Source organism: Calliphora vicina, chromosome 3 (assembly GCF_958450345.1).
Source record: "Calliphora vicina chromosome 3, idCalVici1.1, whole genome shotgun sequence".
NCBI classification, from domain to species: domain Eukaryota; kingdom Metazoa; phylum Arthropoda; class Insecta; order Diptera; family Calliphoridae; genus Calliphora; species Calliphora vicina.
The window spans coordinates 39,739,785-39,759,222 of record NC_088782.1 but is presented as its reverse complement, the minus strand read 5'-3'; the positions used below and the strand labels follow the sequence as shown (position 1 = coordinate 39,759,222).

The 19,438-nt window shown below is 29.0% G+C and overlaps 1 protein-coding gene across 2 annotated transcripts in view; it reads left to right on the top strand.

Moving 5' to 3' along the window:
- Nucleotides 1-19,438, top strand: part of LOC135954984 (uncharacterized) — a 223,590-nt gene that overhangs the window by 25,932 nt on the left and 178,220 nt on the right. For both annotated transcript variants that reach the window (XM_065505252.1, XM_065505250.1), the window contains exon 2: nt 8,469-8,553. The gene's annotated coding sequence lies outside the window, so the exon portion shown is untranslated. The remainder of the gene's footprint in view (nt 1-8,468; nt 8,554-19,438) is intronic.

Genomic DNA, 19,438 nt, shown 5'->3' with positions numbered 1-19,438 from the left:
GCAAATTATTGGTATAAAGTTAGCTTTTAAAAAAGTATAAAGTCTTTATATAACTTCTTGGAAATTTTTTAGATAACTTAAAAAGGAAAAAAATACTGTTACGTTTTAACCTTTTCAAAACGTTGGTTTATTTCCTTTAAATAAACCGGATACTTTTGATTGCAAATAAAAGCCGTTTAGTAGTTTAAAAATTGTAACAACTCTTTATTTACTTAAAATGTACAACAACAGAATTAAATAGTCACTCAGTGTTTTTTTTATACACATTTATAAATTCGCAGAAATACAGACACAATTTATAATGTACACGAATTCACTTGAAAATACAAAACACTTTAATAGCGTCTCTGATAAAACTCACTAACGACTGCAAGCTCTGCCACTATTTATAACACTGCCATCTGCACTCTAGATTGTTCTTTAACTGTCAAAGCTCGAATATTCAAAGCCTAGAGCTTTCTAATACATACGCCATCTGTGGTGAACTTTCTACAATGTTCTTTAACTGTCAAAACTGAATATTCGAATTCGAATATACAAGTCGCAGCAAACATTCAGCGTTGCCATACTTACGATCAATGATCAACTGAAAGCTTTTATTCAATGTTAATAATGCCCACAGATATGTTGCAGATTGAGAGGCACTGCTATTTGAAAGCATTATGCAACTTTTAAATCAGCCGTTAAAATTGTTATATTTAAATTCAAGTACAATTTCTTAACAATACTTTTTTCCCAAAAAACTAGCGAAAAATTGCCATTTTTAAATTCAAATCCATATAACTTTGGACTCTGTCATTATTTTTAGTCAATTCGTTTTGTTTTTTTTACACATACATTTATTATTAGTCCACTATAAGATTTTGTGTAGTGCTCGATGAGGAGATAAATACAAAAGGGAATCCCGCAATTCCTAAAAATTGCAGCGAAAATCCCAAATATATTTTTTTACAATTGAGGAGCCGCAGAACAAAAGGTACTTTTTCGCACATTTAAAATTTTTGGGAAATTGAGTTTTATTTATTTCGCCCCCTTAATAAACTACATATTATGAAAATACCAAAAAACCAATTTTTGAAAAAATGCCAAAAAGTACCTTTTGTTCTGCGGCTCCTGAATTTTGCTCATATGGTTCACATTTCCTTCGGGGGTTGGGAAAACACTTCCTGGATAAATAGGTAACACATCAAGTTTTCCAAAACTGCTTTCCGTTTTCTGATCCTAGCTTTGGTATTTTAGAACATGTGGCCCAAATTTGAAATTTTGATAAAAAAATAGGTAAAATTCCAAAAGGCGTAGGGGCGACTTATTCGAAAAATATGACATGTTTTTTATACCGAAATGTTCTCCGTAAAGATACCTTGCAGAAAAACATAAAACTGTTATATGTTCTTAAAGAAATTATTTTTTTATTTATAAAAAAATGGCACGTGTTTAAAAATTTTATATGTCGAAGGTGCCCTAAGTAGAGCCCCCCATAGCGCCGCCCCTGGAGCATTTGTAGGTTACATTTTAATAACTTTAACTCGAATACTCAGTGTCTACGCTCACTTTAAATTTTTATATCGATCGGCCGAGCCGTTTATAAATGCCAGATTTATTTCCAAAAAATGTTGATTCTGCCCCATTGTGCATTCAAAGACAATAATTAAAATTTCACGCGGTTGTTAGTTATTTTCTGAACCGTTTTCTTACGAAATTGTAAGATCTGACAACTGTCTATACATAGCAATTGGTTCTTCTCTTTCATGGAATTTGCTCAAAGGCGTCTCGAAAAACAATTGGCCTTTTGCGTTATAAATTGTGTAAAACATTTAACATTCATTGCTATCTGCTGTAATTTTTAAGATTTTTTTTTAATTTTCGTATGTATCCTTCTGTTCAAATATGTAACTTTCTTTAGAATTGAAATTAACTATTTCTCATTTTCTTTATTTCTCTGGAAATTCTTCTAAAAAAAACCTTGTTGGTTTTCCTCTCTACTACTGCTTGTTGTAATTTGTATACCCTTCATCATGAGTGATAAACACTGTTTGTCATGTCGTTTGTAATTTCATAAAGATTATATATATTCTGGTATATTATAGATATTGGAGTCTATATAACCATGTCCGTTCGTCCGACCGTCCGTCTGTCTGTTGAAATCAACTTTAGGAAGCCACCAAATGACTTAAATACATGTTTGATACATCTACATACATATATATCAGCTATAGACCCGGTTTGGTTGCTATTTAAAATCAAGAAAATCGGTCCACAAATAGCTGAGATATAAGCAAACAACCACGACTATTTGATCATCTATTTTTCTAACAATTTGTTTTCACCAAGATTTTTTTCAACAATAATTTTATTTAAACCAACATTTGTGCAACCCAATTTTTTCACCAAAAAATTTTTTTCTTTTTTTCCCCAAAAGATTGTTATACCAACTTTGGCAAAGGGTATACAAGATTCGGCACAGCCGAATATAATACTCTTACTTGTTTTAAATCACATTTTTCCCCACATTTTTCATGAACATCAGCATAATTTCTTTCACTCATAAAAAATGTTTAAAATGAATTAATATTAAAAGAAAGAAAAAAACTAGAAGTGTAAATACGTATTTTTTTATCAACACTTCTCAATAAATTAAATCTGATTATCATAAAGTTTTTTGCTTCAAATGAGTTTGTGCGCTTTTTTATTTATTGATGGCTGATGGATGGATGGATGGATGACTGTGTAATATTTATAATAAAGCAAAGTGTTTGAAATAAATTAACGAAAAAAAAGTTTGTTTAAGTATTTTTTCTTGCTGTAGTTATTGCTGATTATATCCACATGCATATTAAATGTCATCAATTTACAAATAAGTTGCCAAGAATGTGGGCTTCACTCAGTTCCTTTCAAATTGATTTAAAAAACTTTGGCTCATTAAACAGTTTATTGAGGGGTAAATGGGGCGGTTTTAAAACAACCCCAGGAAATGTTCTAAAAACTGTTGACACAAGTTGGTGATTTTATATATAAATTCTAAGGTATTTTAACAAATTAATTGATTTAGTTGTTTGGTTTTTCTCTTTTCTTTTGGAACAAAATTAAATAGAATTTTTTGAAAAGTTTTTTTTTATAAAAAATCGTAATTGAGGGAATGATAAATTTATTTCTTTTTTTTTCTTTTAAATTATTAAAAAAAAATGTTAATCAGATTTCTTTTATAAATTTATTAAAGCAAATTAATTAATTTATGTTTTATCTCAGCTTGTGAAATCTTGTGTTTATTTTAGAAATCATAACAAAATAAGAAATTTACCTGAGACTAATTAAACAATTTCTAAATTAATCAATTTCTTTATCTTGATTGCCCTTGGGGCTCAATCGCCATCATTAATCTCAACTCCCAGTGACCACAATTCCTCGAAGTATTAGAAAACTGGTTTAAAATGGAACAAAAAAATAAATATTAGACAAAAACTGCAATTCACCTTCTATTGTTGTATGTTTGTTTGTTTTTTTTTTTTTTTTAATAAAAAAAATTTTAGTCTGGTTTTTTTCTTCAGATTTATTGTTTGTTATAAATTAAGAAACACAGCTGTATAGATAGAATCAGATTTGATGGGGTTTATTTATGGGGCGTATGACTTAAAAATGCGGTATTTGATTTTTCTATTGAAAATGGAAAAATAAAAACAAATTTTGAAATTTGAAATCAAGAATCCAGCAATTCCCAAAAAAGTTTTGAAAAATCCCAAAAATGGAATATTTTTAGTTTTTTATCTATAATATCCATACCAGAGGCGGGGTTAAAGGAACCCTTTACAAAATTATTTAAAACATATTTGGCCATCTAAAATGGTTTACTATATTTTGATATCGTCTATGAGATTTGAGAATTGTTGCCCTAAAGTAGAATTTTTTATAAAAAATAGGCGTTTTTTGGACGGCCTGGTCCCCTCGTTATAAAGAATTTTCAAATTGGTTTTCTTTTAAAATATTTAGTGTAAAGTTAGCTTTTCTAAACGTATACATTTTTAATACATCTTTTTAGAAATTTTTTAGATAAGTTAAAAAGAAAACAAGTAAGAAAGTATGGTCGGTCAAGCCCGACCATATAATACCCTACACTAAGTAAAAGAGCAAAAAAAAATTTTCTTTTAAAATTTAAATAATTTATATTTTTGAATGATTTTCGGAAGTGGGCCTTATAAAAAAGTTAACTATGTTGAATTTTGTGTGTTTACCAACATTTTTAAGCGATTTATGCACGTTAAAGTGATTTTCGGAAGCGGGTCTATATGGGAGCTATGACTAATTATGGACTGATCGTAACAAAGTTTGGTGACATGAATTTTTTATATATAAAACTTATTTGGAGCGGAATTTGTGGAGATACATATATAAATTAAACATTTATGACCGATAAAGTCCAATTTCGAGAGGACATTTGTATGGGGGCTAGGTGAAATAATAGACCGATTTCAGCCAGTTTCAATAGGCTTGGTCATTGAGCCGAAAAAATAATATGTATCAAATTTCATCGAAATATATTCAAAATTGCGACCTGTACTCTGCGCACAAGGTTTACATGGACAGCCAGCCAGCCAACCAGACGGACGGACGGACGGACGGACATCGCTTAATCGACTCAGAAAGTGATTCTAAGTCGATCGGTATACTTTAAGGTGGGTGTTATACTAATATTTTTGGGCGTTACAAACATCTGCACAAACGCATAATACCCTCCCCACTATAAAAAGTATTTTTAACAAAAACGAACGAAAAATCGCCTTTTTAAAAATGTTTGAATTCAAATGCATATAACTTTGTTGTCAGTCACGATTTTTTTAACAATTCTTTTTTTTTTGACATATACATTTGTTGTTAATCCAATAAAGGAAAAATAGAGAGAATTGGGAAATATTTGTACCCTCTGTTATCATAAAACTGGAGTAGGGTGGGTAAAAATATTGAAAATTAAATTTTCATTTGCGAATATCTTCTAAGTTCTAGGAGATAATTGATTGTAGCAGGAGATTCTCTATATGCAAGTTTTTTGAATTCGGAACACATACGAAGAAATAGGATCGTTTTAATAATTTGACATACCCGAGGTGTCATTTCTTTGGAGGACCCCTGGCTGCACCACTGATATGCCCATGGAGTCCAAAATCAAAATTAAAACTAGACAACACTTCTTCTTTGCGCATGTCAAATGTCATTCAAATCGGAGTAAGGGTTTAGAAGTTACAGATTTATTTCCCTCTTTGTTTTCCTATACCACTGTGTAACATATGAATTTCGAGCCAAAATACCTGCTCATCGTTTGAGGCCAAAAACGAATCAAACAAATATCAGATACTCTGCTGCAAAGTGAAGCGCACAGCGTTCTGCATCGATCTTAACAAATAGTAGTCGGACGGGTCAAGGTCTGAACTATAAGGCGGGTGAGGCAAAACTTCCCAACCACTTCTTTCTAAATATGTAAGATATGGGCGAACGTTGCACAGTGGGGGATCGGAAAAAAAAAGTGGAAATAAATCTGTAACTTCTAAACGAATTGCCCGATTTTAATCAAATTTACCGTGGCTATAGAGGAGGTGTTGATAAGTTTAAGTTTTGAATTCGGCCCCCCCCTTATAACACCAAGGGGGCCGAGCCACAATGCCCCAATGTGGGGCACCTCGGGTATATCAAAAATTAAAAATGATGCCAAATTTTTGTTTGCGATCCGATTTGAAAGATTCTACGAGAGATCTACAAAAAACATTGCTTTAGCCATATATTATCTCTTACAGTTTACGAGTTATTCGCATTTGAAAAATAAAATTTTATTTTATTTACCTACCTTGGTCTGGTTTTTTGCTAATAACGGATCCAATTCTTTCCCGATTTTCTTGAAATGAAAGACTTGTATTAATAATAGTATGAAAGAATTGTTTAAAAACATCTACTCAGTCAAAAGTTATGTGCATTATAAAAAATAAAAATAGTTTTTCCGCCATTTTTTTCTTTTTTCGAAAAAAGTACTTACATTAATTTTAAATTGTACAGAAAATAAGAAAAAGATAAATAGTGTATTTATATTTTTCTTAAAGGCAACATTTCGTTAAATATTAAAAAAGCAAAATAATATCAAAATTCGTATTATTACGTGGTCCAGAGCCTTCCGAAGTAGACCTATTTTTTATATAAATTTCAACTTTAGACAACATTTTCTCAAATCGCATAGCCGCTTTCAAAAAATTAAGACCAGTTTTGTATGTCCCAATATGTTCTTCAATATTGTGCAAAGGGATTTCATAGGCCCGAGCTTGGTGCCTTCAATAAATCAAAAAATCTAAAAAATCCCAATTTTGGGATTTTTGGAAAGTTTTTTTGGGAATTGTGGGATTGTCATTAACGATTCACAAATATCTTTTTCACTTTCTATATAAGTGTAAAATTTCATTTAAAACGATTCATAAACAAAACTTTTATTGCATTTTAAAAATTAAAATTTTCCCAAAAAATCAGCTATAATATTTTATTCCCATATTTTTGAAAAAAGTCTTCTATAATTTTTTTAATTCTTAAAAATTTTGTACATTTTTGAAAACGAGGACATAATTTCTTAAACGCTGATATATAATATGTATATCTTTTCTTTTCCCGTAGTCTAATTAATGGATTGGCCGGGCTTTACATACGATCTCTTATGCTTCGGGTTATTGTAATGGATCCATTTTTCATCGCAAGTAATGACTCGCTGCAAAAGTGATTTTATTTTGTAGCGTTCATGCACCATTTCTGACATGTAAAATTGAATTTCAAGGTCTTTCGGCTTCAATTCGTATGGTAGCCAATTTTTCAGCTTTTGGATGAATCCTGCTGCTCGTAAACGTTTTGAAATTGCTGCTTGAGTAGCTCCCAATGATTTTGAAAGCTCTTGTTGAGCTTGACAACAATTTACATCGAGTAATGCCTCCAATTCTTGGTCTTCAAACTTTTTTGTCTGGCCTGGGCGATATCTGTATTCTGTGTCAAAATCACTTTGGTGAGCAATCTGTGTGCTTCAGAGGCAGTTTTTATACCCAACACCACCATAGTGGGGAGGATGTTTGTAACGCCCAAAAATATTAGTCTAACACTTAGAATCACTTTCTGAGTCAATTAAACGATGTCCGTCCGTCAGTCTGGCTGGCTGGTCGGCTGGCTGTCCATGTAAACCTTGTGCGCAGACTACAGGTCGCAATTTTGAAGATATTTAGATCAAGTTTGGTACATATTATTTTTTCGGCCAAAGGACGAAGCCTATTGAAACTGGCTGAAATCGGTCAATTATTTCACCTGGCCCCCATACAAATGTCCTTCCGAAATTGGACTTTATCGGTCATAAATGTTTAATTTATATATGTATCTCCACAAATTCCGCTCCAAATAAGTTTTATATATACAAAATTCATGTCACCAAATTTTGTTACGATCGGTCCATAATTAGTCATAGCTCCCATATAGAAACGCTTCCGAAAATCACTTTAACGTGCATAAATCGCTTAAAAATGTTGATATACACACAAAATTCAACATAGTTAACTTTAATATAGACATAAATCACACGACCTAATTTCATGGTGATCGGTCCATAATTGGTCATAGCTCCCATATAAGGCCCACTTCCGAAAATCACTCAAAAATATAAATTATTGAAATTTTAAAAGAAAAAAGTTTTTGCTCTTTTACTTAGTGCAGGGTATTATATGGTCGGGCTTGACCGACCATACTTTCTTAATTGTTTTTCTAATCAAGTAAAGCAAAATTTCCCGCATATTACGCTTTGTTGGTATAAAATTCGATAATTGCGAAGCAAAAAAAAACGTTGTTATTTAACCCTCTAACCGGCAAGAGTGCCTCAAGGCATGCATTACGAAACACCAATTATCTCAAAAAGTAGTTATAATTTTTTTTAAAAATTTAACTGTGACTATAGTTACAGATTTGTTAACATTTCCCTCGAAGGTCGAAATGCATTCTGACTTTTAGTTTTTGTTCTGTCAGCTGTTTTGTGAGTGGTGTCATAATTTTAACATGTGAAATTTTGTGTGTGATTATTATTTTTTTTACACCTAAACCGGCAACAAAGCCCTGAGGCAGTCTTCACTTTTTTGCACCTGGTTCCTAAACTTAATTTGCAAATTAGTTTCTGATGGCTGTTCTGAGTTTATTGGGTCATAATCGACAACTTTTTTTTTAGCTTTTTAAAATTTGCGTTTTAAAAATTTTAGGGTTAAACTATGAAGTTCAATAACTAAGTGAGAATAAATGACAGATATGTAACCTTCAAAATAATATATTTTTTCAGCCAGGAAACGATGTACGATAGAGCCATTACGTCCAGTTTATTTATACGCATAGTTTCTAACTCAACCCTTTTAACAAAATTTTTAATTAAACTAATTATTTTAATTTTTTTTATATTTTAATTAAACTAATTTTCTCTCTTACAGATTTGCTGAAAACTACAAAAATTAAAATATAAAATATTTAAATTTCCAACCAGCAACACACCCCTGTCATCTAAACTAAACAAAGGTAATAATAACCAACCAACCAACCATTAAAATTAAAAATAAATTTTAAATTAATTTCGGTATTTTTTTAAAATAATAATTTTAATAACTTAAATTAAAACCAGTAGCAGCAGCATAATTATTTAATTATTTCATGGTGGCATGTTGATGTTTTAAATTTGTTTTATTTTTATTTTTTTTTAATATTGAAGCCACTTGTTAAACATGTTCAGTGTTTTTTTACAAGATTTGCTTTAAACTAAATCTTTGTTGGCTTTTTTAGCCATTACAGGAACAAAATTGAAAATACAAAAAAAAAATTCACTACAAAATTGTTTAAAACTTTCTGTTTAAACAAAATGCTAGTGAAATTATTTATATGATTACACAAGCAAAATTTAATTTCGCTTTTGTTGGCTCTACTTTTTTTATATTTTTTTATGATTTAATATAATACTCCTTTTGTGGTTTTGCTTCACTTAAAAAAGGTAATAATTATTTGTTTAATATTTACAAAAAAAAAAAAAAAAAACTACATCATATTAATTATTACGAAATGCTACTGACCATTTTTAGTTATGGGGAATGGTTTTTAAGTTGTAGTAAGTTGAGATACTGATACACTACTCTAAATTTATATTTAAATGGGGTTTTAAAAGCATTTTCCAAATAGCTATTGCAAATTTCTTTTTACTTAAATGTGTTAAAATTTATTATTTTTATAATTCAATAAGTAACCCAGTAGTTTTACAAGTAGTTAATAATGTATCCTCATTTAGTAAAAGTTTGTTTTTTACTTTATACATCCCCGGAGATGGAGCATGAACCAAATTGTCACATTAGTAACTCTAAGTAATGTAGAGTGTAGTCACTAGTGTGACTCTTATTTTGCACCTTTTCGACTTTCGATGCTTACACAGTTTAAAAATGTTTTCCGTCATCTAAAATTTGTCTGCAGGTACACCCAGAGTCTCTGACGGGAATCGAACCCGCAACACTCAGATTAATAGTCCAGCACACTATCGACTGGTCTATCGGGGCACCTATATAACATATATAACAATATATAGAATATTTTGTCTAATTTTCAAAAATGTATATAACTTTTGACAATTAAACAAGTAAGAGAGCTATATTCGGCTCTTATATCCCTTCACTCTCTTATATCCCTTCGCCGAATCTTATATACCCTTCACCAAATTATACTTCAAAATACAAATTTTAAATATTTTCAGGTAAACAAATTTTTTTTAAAACTGTTTTTTTAATTTTTTTGTAAAAAAAAAAAATTTTCGAATTGGTTTTTTAAAATTTTTTAAATTTAAAATTTTTTTTTTTTAAATTTTTAATTTTTTTTTAATATTTAGCAAAAAAAAACTTGGTGAAAAAAAAAATTCGGGTTAAAAAATATTTTTTTCCGATTTTGACCCATTGTATGTCCAACTATGGTCCAATTACTATGGTCTTATATCGTCGTTAAAGGTCTTTGAAATATCTATCATTAGATATCCATATTGTCTATATTAATGACTTAGTAATCCAGATATAGGTTAAAAATCGAGGTTGTCCTGGTTTTTTCCTCATATCTCAGCCATTTGTGGACCGATTTTGCTGATTTTAAATAGGAAATATCTCGAAAGCATGTCTGGCAGAATTATTGAAGATTTGGATCCCGAAGATATCTGGGGTCTTCAAAAAATTGATTTCAACAGACAGGCAGACAGACACAGACAGACGGACATAGCTTAATCGACTCCGTTATCTATAAGGATCCAGAATATATATAATTAATAGGGTCGGAAAATTATATTGTGGAAATTACAAACGGAAGGACAAACTTATATATACCCTTCTCACGAAGGCGAAGGGTATAAAAATTCATGGAATACTTTTTTGAAAAATATGACAAAAAATGCTTTTTATTGAGTTTTTCCAAGAATATACATTTTTCAAATTGAAACTAAATTTGTATTTATGAATATTTGTTAATGAAATTCTGCAGTAATATAGATTTTAAAAATGGAAAAATAAAAACAAATTTTTAAATTTGTTATCAGGAATCCCACAATTCCCAAAAAAAGTTTTGAAAAATCCCAAAAATGAGATTTTTTAGTTTTTTGGCTCTAATATTCATACCAGCAACGGGGTTACCGAAGTCCTTTACAAAATAATTAAAAACATTTTGGGCCATTTAAAATGGGTTTCTATATTTTGATATCTTCTAAGGGATTTGCGAATTTTTGCTCTAAATTTAAATTTTATATAAAAAATATGCGGTTTTTGGATGGACCTGATCCGCTCGTTATCAAAAGTTTTTAAATTTTGTTTATTTAAAATATTTGATGTAAAGTTAGCTTTTCAAAAAGTATAAATTCCTTATAAATCTTCTTAGAAATTTTTTGAGATAACTCAAAAACTTCCAAAAAAAATAAGTGAAAAATCTACTTTTTTAAATTTTTTAAATTGAAATTTATATTATTTTGGACTCAGTTATTATTTTTAAACCATTATTATTCAGTTTGACACACATATTTGTTGTTAGTTCAACAAAAGAGAAATGGAGAAAATCGGAAAATATTTGGATCCACTGTCATCAAAAAACTGGTGTAGGGTGGTTAAAAATTTAGAAAATTTAATTTTAAAAAGCAAATATCTCCTAAACTATAAGAAAGAATTCCTAGCTAGGATGAGGTAGATTTTGTGTATTTTTTTGAAATCGGAAGACAATCGAAGAAATATGATCTTTTTAAATATGTAACATACCCGAGGTGTCTTAATTTGGGGACTCCTGGCCCCGCCCCTGGTGAGCCCATGAGATCCGAATTCAAAAGTTAAACTCGAAAACAATTTCGCTTTGCGCGTGTGAAATTTTATTCAAACCGGACTAACCGTTTAGAAGTTACAGATTTATTACAGATTCGTTTCAAAAAAATATCATATTGGTATCGCTATTTTTGTGTTCTGAACAGAGATCGAAAATAACTCGTCCATATACCAAAAAACCCAAATTGTGATTTATATTTTTATGATAAAAATAAATCACTGAAAATAACAGTTATAAAATGATTTTTATTTAAATGGTTTGGAATGACCTTTATTCTTTTTTTAATGGTTTGGTGTGAGATAAACAATTCATTTGTTCTTGTTCTTAATAAATGTTACTTTCTCTTTTATTTACATACAATAACATATTATTAGTAAAGTTTAACAAATTATGGAAATAATATGATGAATATGAAATAATGAAGTCTCAGTAACAGAAATGAGATTTTTTATTTAAATTGTTATTAATCTTTTGATAAATTTTATAGATTTAAGCGTTGATTTCCATCAAATGCATTTTTGCGCTTTATTTTTCTTGTTCGCAAATAAAAGTCACAAGCTGATATTTACGAAAAAAAATAAATTATAAATCACTCATCCAGATTATTTGCGTTTGTTTCTTTTCTGTTTCTCTCAACCCCAAACCTAAAATGTTCTCGAATAAATCACTTTCTCAGTGATATATCACAAAAAATTATTTTGAAATGGCTGCGAATGAGAATTTACCATTGAAATGAAAGTGAACCCGTTATTTTCGGTCTCTGGTTCTGAATCGTTATACAATAGTCATGTCTCTCTGTCCGTCTATCCATCTGTAAGTTTAAATAAACATTCCCTAGCCCCCAAATAACTCATATACCTGATCCATTTGCCTTTCAATTACACATCAGCCTCCAAATAAATAGTGTTTTATTTCTAAGTAAAATAAAATTGTGTTCAGTTTAACTTTATAGAAAAATCTAAATGACTTACCTTCGCCTTAGTCATTAAAACAATTTCTAATATGGCATTTTGTCTCAATTTAGCTTGAATTTTAAATATTTTCATTTAAATATTTCTAAAATCAACACGTATTCCAATAAACAGCATTTTGCATTTTATCAGGCAAATTATACATAAAATCAAAACCCATCCCTTTTTTTTTAAAAAAAAAAACGTCACTTTAACATGTTTATGTCTGCTGCTCGTGTTTATTGACATCATTGTTGATGTTTTTAATTAATCCTTTAATGTAACGCAATATAATTTAATTTAAAAGTGCATATTTATGCAAATATTTCATAAAATTTTATTTTTTTACACTTTACAATTACAAATTTATATCGGTTTTTTTTTGTTGTTGTAATTTTTATTTCAAACGTAAAAGGTCAAGTGTAAAACGTGACTTGTAGCTTTAAGTACTCGTGTACTTACTCATCGCACACATTAAATAAGTTTTTATTGAATTTTTTTGCATTGAAAACTAATTCATTAACCCTTATATGGCGTAAAGATTGTAATAATAGAAATAAAAATAAATTTAAAGGGCTTTAAACATAACAATTTATGTAAAACTGTAGTGAACGTGAGAATTGTTTATTGAAGTGTTAAAAATTACCAAAAAAAAATCAAATTCCCATAAATTAACCATAAAATGTTGGGCTTATTTTGGGCGCACGACAATTATGTAAGTAGTGCAAAAGTCATTAAATTTGAATTTATAAAATGATTTAACCTGATGAAGTTAATACCCAGCAGTTCTAATACTAAAGAAGTTAATGTATAACTTTTAGACAGTAATTTTTGGGTCTCTTTGTATTGCAAAAAGAAATCCCAGGTAATCTAGCGTGGAGTCAATTGTCACTTTAGTGCCTCTAAGTAATCTACAGTGTAATCACTTTAAACTTTTTTGTACTGCACTTTAAAAATAAGTAGTATATTGCAGATTTAATTAAATTAATAATTAATTTAATAATCCCAAGGTTTAACTAAAATTCTCCGCTACTTTAAACAATTAAACAAAATTCCATTTTAAACAATTTTCTTTATCTACAAAATAATTGAATCAATTAACTTTATTTCTATATTTATTATTCCATCTTTGGAATGCTGTTTTTATAACTTAAATGCTCTTCTTAGTAAAATTGGGGTTAAATAAAATAATATGCGGTTGTTGGTTTTGCAAAACACTAATTAAAAAGATTTCATTTCTATTAATATGTATTTATATGGAATATTTTTGCTTATTAAACAATTTATTAAATTCCAAAACAAACCCTAACTACTAGCAAAAATATTTACTATAATGAATCACAATGTTTTTTTTCACTATTGTCCGTTAGAAACCGCAGAATTTTTTAATTATTTAATTCATAAATTAAAAAAAAAAAAAAAGTTTCATTTACAAATAAGTACAATATAAACATTAGACTGGCTGATTTTTAAAATACATTAACATAAGTTTTTCCCTACAAATAGCTTCTCACGAAAAAATGCTAATGGTCTTACAAAAAATATTTTTTTATCTTTTCTGGAATATAAAATGAAAACAAAAATTTTAAAAAAATATTTTATTTTACTTCCCATAAAATTTAAATTCCCACAAATTTCAAATTTGCTAACCCATAAGTAGGCATTTAAAAGGCATAGAACCCTTTCCAAATACTCATTTCACAGGTTGATCAAATACACAGGGCAACAAAATCGCAAAAAATTTTAGAGGCTTTTTAAACCACTACACAATTTTGATGTATTGTGGTTCCAGTAGTACAAATATGGTCCAAATTTTAAATTCTATATAGAGGTTTTTAAAAAAAATTTAAGTAACGTCTAAAATTTTTTTTAGACGTTTCTCCACATAATTAATGATTACTCAAAAACGGTTAGTCTGATATTATTAAAGTAAACTTAAAAACATTTATATTTACATATCCTCTAATCCGTTTATATATTATGTTTTAATCGTTTCAGTAGTTTCGGAGTTATAATAATAAATTTAAGCAAAAAATATATTTTTTACGTGAAAATAGCAATTTTTTTTGTTTTAAAAAAATCATGAAAAATCGAAAACGGCTGAAATTGTTGAGATTTATTGATTTATCGCAAAGCTACATGTAATAGGAACATAATGGGTTATCGATCATAAAAATCGATGGATTATTTTCTTACTTATTCACAATTAAGTGAATTGGCTCATTTTCACAAAATTTTAGTTTTTTCTTTGATATACATAAAATTGAGTAGTTAATATTGTCCTTTCGACTGATTGAATTTTGAAGGCATTTTCTCCATGCTACGTACAAATTTTCACATATATATTGCGTTTTAATCGGCTCACTAGTTTCGCAGTTGTAATAACAAATTGAAGCAAAAAATATATTTGTTATGAAAAAATATCAAATTTTTTTGTTTTAAAAAAATCATGAAAAATCGAAAACGGCTGAAATTGTTGAGATTTATTGATTTGTCGTAAAGCTACATGTAATAGGAACAAAATGAGATATCGATCATAAAAGTCTATGGATTCTTTTCGAATTTATTCATAATTAAGTGAATTCGTTCATTTTCACAAAATTTTAGTTTATTGTTTGATATACATAAAATTGAGTAGTTACTGTTGTTCTTTCGACTTTGAATGATGAAAGCATTTTCTCCATGCTATGTACAAATTTTCACATATATATTGCGTTTTAACCGGCTCAGTAGTTTCGGAGTTATAATAACAAATTGAAGCAAAAAATATATTTTTTCTGTGAAAATATCAAATTTTTTTGTTTTAAAAAAATCATGAAAAATCGAAAACAGCAGAAATTGTTGAAGTTTATTACTATATCGCAAAGCCACATATAATAGCAACAAAATGAGATATCGATCATAAAAATCGATTGATTCTTTTCGAACTTATTCACAATTAAGTGAATTCGCTCATTTTCACAAAATTGTAGTATGTGCTTACAAGCGTGTACTTTGAGTGTAAATTTTACATGTGTTTTGTTATTGTAACAAAAATTGTAACACAGATCCTTTCAAATAAAATTTTCTTAAAGTAAATGGGATTGATTTAGTCCTAGAACGAAAATGTATTGTTAGTAAATATTCTCGTAAATTTTTTCTTGAGCCAATCTAATAAATTAAATATGAACAAACAAATAAAAACTTGCATTAAAACGCACTTAGTGAAATTCTTGCATTCGAGGGTAAAAATATTAACCGCATGTTACTAAAAAAAACCTCATTCACTTGGTCAAGAGCACAACTGAAAGGGAAAATCATATTGATTTTTATACCTGTACTAAAACAATGTTATTAAAATTATGAATTGAAAATATTAATAGTTTTCTAGGGATGAAGAGATACTCAAGTTTAAACATCCATATACATTTTCTATTTTCGAAAAAAAACTGTTTTGGATGTCTTTCGAATCGAAAAACTTAAATTTTAATTTATTGCATCCTATGTTAGATACTTAGCTAAAAAACTGATTCAAATATTGTCAACTATCTTGAAATAAAGGAAATGAACTCAATAAATAACTATCACACTTCAAATTTAAAAAAAAAATCTCATTTACCCATTAACCACTTACATAAGACACTCAGTTTCTTAGACAAATTACCTCAAATACATTAAATTGAATTAAACACAGACATATTTCAATTTAAACAAATTTTCCAACACCCAAAAGAAACCCAATAAAAAGAAAACTACACGCGACGAGTGTAGAAAGAAAGAAAGAAACTAAATAAATAAAAATCGATTACAAAAAGTATGAATAAATAAATGATTTACATAACATGCGTTGGTTAATATTTACTTGGTAAATGTGTAACTACTATTGAGACTGGTGTTTATTAACTGGTTTCTCTGGTTGGCTTATTTGCGTTACGTTTAAAGGCGTTTATAACATCATTATTACCATCATCATCATCATTAACACTATCGCCAACGACGACGACGACAACGCGTCAATGCGATCATCACCATTTACATTAACATGATGATGAACATCATCATGTTTTTTATGCCTGTAAGTCTTCAATATGCATACGAATCTACCACATTTTAGTAAATAATACTGATGTAATGGCAACAATATTATGAATATATTAAAGTTTGTTTGATTATTTGCAACAGTAATAGACTGGCAGTGCAAATACAAATATATGGATGCTACATTTATATATACAAGTACTACTTTATACTATAAAGTACTACCATGCGGAGTAGAATGATTCCAAAACATGAATTTCCTCAAAAACAAGAAATTATAGTCGGTCAAGCCCGATCATATCATACCCTACACTGCAAATCATTGCTATACAAAACTTATTTGTGGAGGAATTTGTGTGGATACCTATATAAATCCGACATCCTCTTATGACAAAAAAGTAAGAAAGTATAGTCGGTCAAGCCCGACCATATAATACCCTACACTGAGTCAATAAGCAAAAACATTTTCTCTTCAAATTTCAATAATTTATTTTCGTGAGTGATTTTCGGAAGTGAGCCTTATATGGGAGCTACGACCAGTTACGGACCGGTCGCCATGAAATTAAGTAGCTTGATTTCATTCTATATGAAACTTACTCCTGTTCAATTTCATTTTGATACCAAAATTTTTATTAAATTTGATCGGGTGATTTCTCTCAGGATACCAACGTTTTCAAGAGTTTTACGCTCTCGTTCAATTAATTTTCGGAAGTACAAATTACATGGGAGCTTTGGTCAAATATGAATGATTTATTTGTATAAAAAACTTATTCGTGAAAAATTTGTGTGGATATCTATATAAATTAAGCATTTATGGCCGATAAAGTCCAATTTCGAGAGGACATTTGTATGAGGCCTAAGTGAAGTAATAGAAAGATTTTTACCAGTTTCAATAGGATTCGTCCTTGGGCCGAAAATAATACATGTGCCAAATTTTATTGAAATAACTACAGATTCTGTACTTTGCGCACAAGTTCACATGGACAGCCAGACGGACGGACGGACATTGATAAAACGATTCTGAATCGTGTTTTTGGACGCTGCAAACATCAGCACAAACGCATAATACCCTTCCCACTATGGTAGTGAAGGGTATAAATAAATTTCGTTAAATTGTGCCGAATCGTGTCCAAAAACTTTCATTAAAGCCAATTACCACTTCAGTGTCTCTAAGTAACCTATAGTGTAGTTAGTTTAAACGTTTATTTTGTACCGTACTTTTGAAAGTCGTTATTTTACAAACCAGAAATATTCTATTAGAGAGTTGTCTGAGGAAGGATTGTTTACAAGTAATCGGTCATTGGCTGACGTGAATCCAGTCAGACAGTCTCATTATAATCCAAAAGGGTCAACTGACCTTCTGCTAACGACATGCACGTGTTAAAATAACACAGGTCAACAGCAAAAAAAGGCTCCACTAACCACTATATAGATTTGATGCATCATGGTTACCTAAGTACAAAAATGGTAAAAATTTTAAATTCTATGGATAGATTTTTTTTAAAAAAAAATTTTCTAAAATTGTGAATTTTTTTTAGATGTTTCTACACATAATTTATGATAACTCAAAAAGGCTTAGGCCGATATTATTGAAGTAAACTTAAAAAAGTTAAAATTTACATAATCTTTAATTTGCTTATATATTGCGTTTTAATCGGTTAAGTAGTTTCGGAGTTATAATAACAAATTGAAGCAAAAAATATATTTTTTAAGTGAAAATAGCAAATTTTTGTGTTTTAAAAAAATCATGAAAAATCGAAAACGGCAGAAATTGTTCAGGTTTATTACTTTGTCACAAAGCCACATATAATAAAAACAAAACGAGATATCGATCATAAAAATCGATTGATTCTTTTCGAATTTATTCAAAATTAAGTGAATTCGGTCATTTTCACAAAATTTTACTTTTTTGTTTGATATACATAAAATTGAGTGTTAAAGTTCTTCTTTCGATTGATTGAATGTTGAAAACATTTCTCCATGCAATGTACACATTTTTTCACATATATTGCGTTTTAATCGGCTCAGTAGTTTCGGAGTTATAATAACAAATTAAAGCAAAAATAAATTTTTTATGTAAAAATATCCAATTTTTTTGTTTTAAAAAAATCATGAAAAATCGAAGACGGCAGAAATTGTTTAGATTTATTGCTTTATCGCAAAGCCACATGTAATAGGAACAAAATGAGATATCGATCATAAAAATCGATGGATTATTTTCGAATTTATTCACATGCAAAATTTACACTCAAAGTACACGCTTGTACGCACATACAATTTTCTGAAAATAAGCGAATTCACTTAATTGTGAATAAATTCGAAAAGAATCAATGGATTTTTATGATCGATATCTCATTTTGTTGCTATTATATATGGGTTTGTGATAAAGCAATAAACTTGAAAAATTTCTGCCGTTTTCGATTTTTCATTATTTTTTTAAAATAAACAAATTTGCTATTTTCACGTAAAAAATATATTTTTTGCTTCAATTTGATATTATAACTGCCAAACAATTGGGCCGATTGAAACGCAATATATATATGTGGAAATTTGTACATAGCATGGGGAAAATACTTTCATAATTCAATCAGTCGAAAGAACATCATTAACTAGTCAATTTTACTAAAATTTTGTGAAAATGAGCGAATTTACTTAATTGTGAATAAGTAAGAAAAGAATTAATCGATTTTTATGATCGATATCTCATTTTGTAGCTATTATATGTGGCTTTGCGATAAAGCAATAAATCTAAACAATTTCTGCCGTTTTCGATTTTTCATGAGTTTTATTAAACAAAAAATTTTTATATTTTCACAGAAAAAATATATTTGTTGCTTCAATTTGTTATTATAACTCCGAAACTACTGAGCCGATTAAAACGCAATATATATGTGAAAATTTGTACATAGCATGGAGAAAAAGATTTCAAAATTTAATCATTCAAAACAAGAACATTAACTAATCAATTTTGTGTATATCAAAGAAAAAACTAAAATTTTGTGAAAATGAGCGAATTCACTTAATTGTCAATAAGTAAGAAAAGAATCAATCGATTTTTATGATCGATATCTCATTTTGTAGCTATTATATGTGGATATGCGATAAAGTAATAAACC